Raw genomic sequence first — 9,356 nt, forward strand, 5'->3', positions numbered from 1 at the left:
CAGGACGCCGGCAAGTTTTTTTTTTTTTTTTTCTCTCTTCGTCGATTACCGAAAGAGTGGGGACAACGCTAATGCTAGCGAGCTCACAGACGGCAAAATGAATCAGTTTCAAGTTTCTCCACCAGACAAGTTCACATTCAAAGCCGAAGACTGGACGAAGTGGATTAAACGCTTCGACAGATTCCGCATCGCATCGGGATTGGAGACACAGGCGGACGAAAATCAAGTGAATGCACTGATTTACACAATGGGGGAGGAGGCGGAGGATATACTAGTTTCCCTGCACCTCAGCCCAGAGGAAGCGAGTGAGTACGACACAGTTAAGAGGAAGCTGGATGCTCACTTTGTAACACGCAGAAATGTGATCTTCGAGAGGGCAAAGTTTAACCAGAGGCAGCAAGAAATGGGCGAGTCGGCTGACAGCTTTCACACAGCGCTGCACTGCCTAGCGGAGCACTGCGGATACGGGGCTCTGCATGACGAAATGGTGAGAGATAGACTTGTTGTGGGTCTGAGAGATAAACGCTTGTCAGAACAGCTACAACTCGATCCTGAACTGACTCTAGAGAAAGCAATTAACAGAGCGAGCAGGTAAAGAAGCAACAAGAAATGCTAAAAATGAACTTTAAAGCAGATATCTCCAACGCTCAGCTTGACAGCATGCACGCGCGGCAGCGCAATAGCGCACGTTCAAAGCAACCCAAGCCGCAAAACAAACAAATAGATAAAACAAAGAAGGAAAGACAGGCACAATGTGGAAGATGTGGTGATTTAAGATGGCATAGCCTACAACAATGTCCAGCTAGGGAGGTAATATGCAATAACTGCAGAAAAAAGGGACATTACGCCAGAGTGTGCAAAACCAAAAGAATGTGTGAAATGCATGTAGCTACAGTGGTTGAGGACACGGGTGAAGAAGTTGCATTTCTGGGTTCACTGTCAACGGACGCAAATGGCAGCCCATGGATGACAGACATACATGTGGAGAATCTCAATGCACGCTTTAAAATTGACACTGGCGCAGACGTCACCGCTATACCCGAAATGCTGTATAACCAGGGCCAGTTCAGCAGGCTGGAGAGGCCAACGAGGGTTCTGCTGGGGCCAGGAGGGACTCGTCTGAATGTGAAGGGCAAGTTCACAGCCACTCTCAGTAAGAACAGTAAAAGTACTAAAGAGGAAATATACGTTGTGGAGGGGCTGTGCACACCACTGCTAGGTGGGCTTGCTGCAGTGGCACTGCAGTTGGTCGCCAGAATAAATAACATTAGCCTGGACTCCAAAGAGACAGTAAAAAGGGAGTTCCCAAAGCTTTTCTGTGGATTAGGAAAAATGGAGGGCGAGTACAACATAGTACTGAAACCAGGCGCTCAGCCTTTCTCCCTCTCAACTCCCAGGCGCATCTCCCTCCCACTCCTGCCAAAGGTTAGAGAGGAACTGGACCGTATGGAGCAGCAGGGAGTTATCTCAAAGGTGGAGGGGCCCACTGAATGGTGTGCGCCTATGGTGGTGGTGCCGAAACGCACGGGCAAGGTGAGAATATGCACCGATCTCACAGAGCTGAACAAATCAGTTATGAGAGAGAAGCACCCCCTCCCCTCAGTTGAACACACTTTAGGACAGCTTGCTGGGGCAAAAGTGTTTTCAAAGCTAGACGCCAACGCAGGCTTTTGGCAGATTCCACTGTCCAAGGAGTCAACTCTGCTAACCACTTTCATAACTCCGTTCGGGCGGTATTGTTACAATCGCCTGTGCTTTGGGATCTCATCAGCACCAGAACACTTCCAGAAACGCATGTCACGCATCCTGGAGGGCCTTGTGGGTGTTCTGTGTCAGATGGATGATGTGCTCATTTGGGGAGCCACACAGACGGAGCACAATGAGAGACTGTGGAGAGTACTGTCACGACTGCAAGAGGAGGGAGTGACGCTCAATGACAAGTGTGAGTTTTCTAAGAACAGGATAAAGTTCCTGGGGCAGGTTATTGAGGCATCAGGCGTCAGCGCTGATCCTGATAAAGTGAGCGCTGTAAAAGCCATGCCAGCACCCAGTAACGTCAGTGAGGTGAGACGCTTCCTGGGGATGACAAACCACCTGGGGAAGTTCCTGCCTCACTTGGCTGAGAGAACGCAACCACTCAGAGACCTGCTGAGAAAGTCCAGTATGTGGGCCTGGGGGCCGCAACAACAGCAGGCCTTTGATAACATCAAAGAAGAACTGACGACGCCCCCTGGGCTTGCATTGTATGACCCTAACGCTGAAACACTTGTCTCCGCTGACTCTTTCATCATATGGGATGGGCGCTGTTCTTCTCCAGCGGCAAACAGACACAGAGTGGAAACCTGTGGCGTATGCCTCGAGAGCCCTCAGCAGCACTGAGCAGCGATACGCCCAGATCGAGAAGGAGGCGCTAGCATCAACATGGGCCTGCGAGAGGTTCGCAGAGTTCCTCATTGGAAAGAGTTTTCACATCGAAACCGACCACAAGCCCCTGATTCCTCTACTAGGCTCAAAGAGCTTAGATGAACTTCCTCCACGCATACAGCGTCTGCGCATGAGACTAATGCGGTTTGCCTACACCATATCACATGTGGCTGGCAAAGACATCGCAACTGCGGATGTGCTGTCCCGAGCTCCTGTCAGTCACACTGCAGAAGGATTGCAGGAGGAGGAAATCAATCTCTATGTTGACTCTGTTGTTGCGAATCTCCCAGCTACAGAAAAGAGGTTAAGGGAAATTCAGAGACACCAGGACGACGACCCCACACTCCAGCACTTGAAGAAATTCTGTGTCGAAGGATGGCCAGATAAATTTTCCATTAACAGAGTGTTCCAGCCATATCTGCCATTTTCAGGTGAGCTCACTATCCAAGATGGTCTACTATTGTATGGCAGCAGGATAGTCATCCCAGCGTCACTCAGGGCAGACATCCTGTCCAAGCTGCACGAGGGCCATCTGGGAATAACAAAATGCAGAGAGCGAGCTAAGCATTCAGTGTGGTGGCCTGGGCTCAGCAGAGAGCTGACAAACATGATAGAGAAATGTGATGTGTGTAGCCGAGAGAGAGTAAATTTCAAAGAAACGATGATGCCTACTGAGTTCCCGACAAGACCATGGTCCACTGTAGGAGCGGATCTGTTCCAGATAGACAACAAACAATACCTAGTCATTGTGGACTATTTCTCCAGGTATTTTGAAGTAGCCAAACTGACATCCACAACATCTGGAGCTGTGATTGATCACTTCAAGTCTATTTTTGCACGTCATGGTATACCTGAAGTGGTCCGCTCAGACAACGGCCCACAGTTTGCATCCGAGATCTTCAGACAGTTCGCACAGGATTGGGGCTTTAGTCATGTGACATCCAGTCCCCATTTCCCTCAGAGCAATGGGGAGGCGGAGCGTGCTGTGAGGACAATCAAAAGTCTCCTCAAGAAATCCAGCGACCCTTATCTCGCCCTGATGGCCTACCGGGCTGCTCCCCTGGCGAATGGATACAGTCCCATTGAGCTTCTGATGGGAAGGAAAATAAGAACGCCAGTTCCTGTCATTCCATCCAAGCTCAACCCAGGGTGCGCAGACATGGACAACCTGAGAAGGACAGAACAAAGGTACAAACAAAAACTGCGACAGAACTATGACCGAAGACACAGAGCATGCGACATGCCATACCTTCACCCCGGTGATCACGTGTGGGTTAAGGATACAGTGGAAAGAGGCACTGTGGTGTCTGCTGCCGGCACGCCAAGGTCATACATCATTGAGACGCCCGGGGGCACTCTGCGAAGAAACAGATACCATCTTTCGCCAACCCCTGTGGCTCCTGGAAAACCTGCCAGCTCAACTGAGCCAGCACCAGAGAGCACGGCTCCTGACGCCATACACACTCCTGTCACACCAGGAGCACAGTGTGTAGCCAGTCAGCAGACTCCTGCGTGTGAGAATCGTTTCCCAGCCCGAATAAGGAATCCTCCATCTTACTTGAAAGACTTTGTTTGTTCTTAGAAATGGCACCTGAGTTATGGGAGGGGGCAGGGAGAAGTTGATTGCTGCAAATTTATGTTGTTGATTAAGTGTTTACAGACGCACATGTTCAAAGTGCTTCATAGCTGAACAGTATAGCAAAAGTTGAGAACCATAATTGTGTGTTTCTACTGTTACTGATCTTGATCGCATCTTAATGATGGAATGGGTTATATTTTGCAGTATAAGAAGTAATCGGAAGAGCCTCTGTTACAGTTTAGAAATGCTCTTAATGTTTATTCCTGCATCTGCACAAAGATTATCCTTTGTCTAGAAAGGGGGATGTAGTATCAGGTTAACTACTGAGGTAGGAACCCTTTGCTGTTGTTTGTTTGAGGGGGGATATATAAAGCCGTGGGTTCAATGGACGTGCTGTGTGATCCTTGTGTTGAGCCTCCTATAGAGGTTATGGGGTACCTATAAACCTCATAACAGCCACGAGCTGGAGTGAAATATTACTGATGAATCCTTACGTATCAATGGGATTGACATATATCGACCTGAGAATCATTTTCTCACGTGTCCTATATCAGCTGTTTAGAATTAGAACTGCTGATGCCAGATTGGTGAATGAATCACTCTTTTGAGCTTATTGTTCAAACGGGTTTGCAGGTCTGAAACGGTTTGTGAGTTTGATTCATTCAGACAGTTCACTCACACATTGAATCACTCGCAGTGGTTTCTCACACTATATTAGTATTGGGATAATTTATATGACCGAAAACGAAAAGAGCACTGATTAAGGTGGATATTTACCCCTTGTAGAAAACAAAACAAGCAAATGTCTTCTTTGGTTTGTCAATGACAAAGCAGCTCTTTACTGCATGTGCAGCTTGTGAATGACTCTTTACTGCAGGTAAAGACAATTTATATCCATTTACATCCAAATCAGATTTGAAAATAACTATTGAAATACCTTTTTGGATAGGGGATACTAATAAAAGGCTAGAAGCACTCCTATTTCATGCTTATTTCCAAAAACAAAGGAACTGACAGATATCTTTCTCTATCCGTGCTATAGCAGCTCTGCATGACCAGAGTCTCAGCTACCGCACTGCAGCAACAGGTAAATGAGCCAATCAAATGATTTCCAAACAGACTCTAGGAGCCAGAGATGGTATAAACAACCATCAATGTCGATCCCATCTGTTTTTATAACAGTCGCCCTGTCACAGCTAATGTTTTTGCACCTATTTGGTTTGATGAAACCCCTCTTAACCCGCTTTGGCTGGATTTTTGAGTGCTCAGACATACTGTAGCTTGGAGCTGTTTTTCCACCACATGCACTCAAATAATTTGTCATGGATATGGACTACCATCAAGGGGCAGGGCTTTTGCAGTTTTATAGTTCCTCTGAACAGTAACATAAAGCTTGGGCTCTTCCCTAACTTTCAAGATCAATGATTAATGCACTGAGTGGCAACGAAGCCAAAAATGTATGTAAATAATATGCATTAAAATAGAGCACCAGCCAAACTCAGAGCAAGCGGCTGTCACTCTGTGTGATTCACAAATCTATAAGTCCCTTTTGTTACTAAATTACATCCGCAATCTGTTAGTGCTGCGGGGCTAGGCCGCCTGCGCAGATCTGTGACTCGAAAGACAGCCGTCCACAGTGGTGGATCAACATTTCAGCACATGCAAGCAGCCAATGGGGTTTATTCTCAATCTTACACAGCATGGGCAGTAAAGTATCTGGAAGACACAGCATCCTGTGGCTTTGTAGTTGAGAAAAACAGGCTAAAATTGCACCCAAAAGCATGCTTACTCATGTAAACACACTCTTACGCAACATACTTATACGTTTTCATTTAACCATGCATGTGAACACTGAAGAAACATATGTTTAGCTTGATTATAAAGCGTCTTGGTTCGTTTGCGCTGGATGAGAGGCACATTTTCTCAGATGTCTTAGGATATGCATTATTTATGGATCGGTTCACACAGAGAAGCCTCATATGGTTGGCTGCCATGTCCCAGTAGTGCTCCCAGAATCCTCTTCTCATCATCTTAAGGAGGAGATAAACCTCCTTGGTGTAATGCAGAGGACCTGGGAGATGATACCGGCTTTCTCCTCACAGCACAAACTATGTGCTCCATGACTGTGTCATGGCAGCAGTGAGACTATGATATAGTTGTACATGTCATATTTTGAGTCTGTGTAATTAGACTGACAGTGTTTACGAGTACTGTCAATTCTGTGTTTTTCATGTGATATCCAAGGATTTATTTGTCTATTCACATCTCTTAGATTCAGTCTTCTTTTTTGTTGTGCGTTTTGTTTATTTACTTAATTTCAGATAGCTTTTCCAATTTTGCTGCAAACAAAGCAAACGTGTTTGACTGATGAGAGTAATCTGATTAGAGAATGATGTCTGCATATCCCGCTGAAAGTCATTGGCTGCTGAAGGTCTGTCTCCATGACAATGCTCAGTCAAAAGAATATTGGGAGCTCATTGGGGCGCTGATGAGAATAGACGAGCATGTTTTCATCAGCCGGAGCAAAAAGGCCACTCTGGCTCACAGCCAAATGAGCGTTCATCAGCCTCTGTTCTGATCCACTGCCAGGTGGTTCCACCAGTCTGGGTCCGCTGTTACCATTTGAAACTATTTGAGTCCCTAATATGACTGTCTATATTGTAGAACAAAGACATGTTCAAAAGACTGGACCATAGAAGCCATGACCATAAAAGCCAAAAAGTGTTTACAAACCGAATTGGCATTTGTTGAAGAGGCTAACCATCGACAGTATGCTGCTACTTCAACAGAACAAGAAAAAGATATGCACAAAATTATACATAATGTAATTATTTATGCAATAGTTATTTCTGTTCCTCGACTCTGACTGGCTGAGAGGTCTTTCCAAATTCCAACAATGAGATATTGCCCGATGTTGCCACGGGAAGCATTTCACCGTTTGTATCACTCCACTGCAGCATTTCTCACAGCGAATGTAATGGCTGGTGACCAAATCCGCTCTAATTTTACATACAACTGGTGTTTTGTCAAGGAATGTAGGTTTAAATGTAGGTTTATGTAGTTGTTTAGACTTCAAATGTGCTGTTTGTTAATAAAGATAATGTTTTGCCTGAGAGCAAAGTCTAATATCTATATTTTTATAAAACTTGCTGTATCAGACCCGTAGTCTTTGTACTTTGGACTAAATTCGCTATTGTGGTTTATTACATGTTATTACTCAATAAATAACATTTTGTTTAAATAATAGTATTATTTAATAATAGTATTTGGTATTGAGAAATGGTCTGTGTGGTAGTGATGGTGATTTTAATTACATTGTATCGCCATTAGATGGTGAAAGAGACTGTCTTTATTAATGAGTCAGTAGCAAATACTTTTATATTGAAAAGGACTGAAATAAGGTTGTAAGGCGTTACTTTAACTAACAACACCTTGTTGAAACACAACCAACAAATGCATTGAGTAGCGATAGGCAAATCCCTTAACAGTTGAAAGGATACTACGACTATATCGCTTTCCTCTGCGGACATTCAAACTTATATTTTATTCTGAATATGAGACTGAGCTGAAGAATAAATTAATCAGATGCAGGTAATCACACTCGCTCAGTCCATCGCTCTCATAATACTTTACATAATACAATAAGCTTTAAATGAAGCAACTCATCGTTCCTTCATTACTAGTTCTAAAATGACGTTTTATAATTAATAAGTATTGGCTAATCTATTAAACTGTTAGCCTGAGATTTGAATCTGCACACAAAGGGCTTTTCTAAGACCCTTCATGGTTGTTTCTATGTATTTACACACTTGTGCCATCCAACTGTTGTAAAAACTGTGCATATAATGTGCCTACGGCTGAATCACAGCCATACATTAATAAAGTGATATCACGGCTACTCGTATACATTGTAAAGTCCTAGATACAACAGTTAAAAAAAAACAAAAAAAACTTATTGAACAATTCTATCAAACTTTTATAAATTTATACCAAAAATGTCATCTTTAAAATTAAAATGTACATATCACAAATTAAACAGCCTGCTGAAAAGCACAAAAGTTCAGTTTTGCCATCACAGGAATACATTACATTAAAAAAGACAGTTATTTTAAATTGTAATTATTTCACAATAGTACTGTTTTACTGTATTTTTGATCAAATAAATCCAGCCTTGTTAAGCTATTAAAATATTAGGCTACCAATTTCAAACTTTGAAAGAAATATATAATTATAAATTAGCCTATATCAACCTTCAGTTGGAAAAAGTGCTGGACTATCATATCATTTACTTTATTCTTCAACCTAAAACACTCAAAATAATATAACATCACCATATAACATCATCTTTCTTAAATTACATTTTTCTGTTGAATATAATTAATCATAATCCAAACACATTGTCACTTCTCTCCAATAATCTGGTACAACATTACATCTTCTAACACAAAAGTATTACTTACACAAACTTATTTCGTATCATTCTGTTTTTCGTTGCAGTAACCCTGTACGAGGAAAATAAAGAAAGCTCCAGAAAATATGTAATAAAGACTTCAACTGGCTGTAAGCAGCAGCTGGTTTTCTACGGGGAGGCTGTTTATGACAGTCACTGTTTCTTCTGTTGCCTGCTGATTTCAGGTCTCTTTTCTGAAGCTTGGATCTCTGTGCACAAGCTGGAGAAAGCCAAGAGACTGCTGATCTTTGCAGGTTTGTGGAGAATGAAAGCTGAACACGAACGCCATTCTTATCAGCCACATTCACTGGAATACCTGTCAAATTGAATACATCTTCTGTTTGACCCTACATAAAGACAGGGAAGGAATATGCTTCTCTTGTATTCTAAGAACTTCCTCTTAAAGGCATTAGGTATTGTACTAGCCTTGCAGGTAATGCAGTATAGATCTACCCAGGTACACCATTACTGTATTACAGCTTTATTTATGAGGATCAGGGTCATGCATTATATAAAACGATGTGGGCTTTTCATCCATTGCTATTTGGCATGATCCCCCATTAAACTCAGTGCTGAGCATTTAAACCTGATCTGTTAACAAACCTACCATTTTTTAGGTTCCAACTGCATGTTTTTTTATTTAAATGGCTAATTTAACTTGCTCTTAGTATATTACATTTGGCTCCCATGAAGAGGCTGGTTGAGGACTCTCCAAAAGGCTTTTCTTTTCTTTTTTTTACCCTGACCTTGTGATTTTGTGCTCAATGGAATAAAACAGCAGAGGCCACCCAGCACATTTAAATCACTTGTCTTTTTACTCATAATGTGCAGCACTGGTCTTGAAAAAAGCATCATAAATGGACATTACATGCATTTAATTACTATTGTAATCTAGTTTTACAG

Source organism: Barbus barbus (genome assembly GCF_936440315.1).
Source record: "Barbus barbus genome assembly, chromosome: 33".
Taxonomy (NCBI): domain Eukaryota; kingdom Metazoa; phylum Chordata; class Actinopteri; order Cypriniformes; family Cyprinidae; genus Barbus; species Barbus barbus.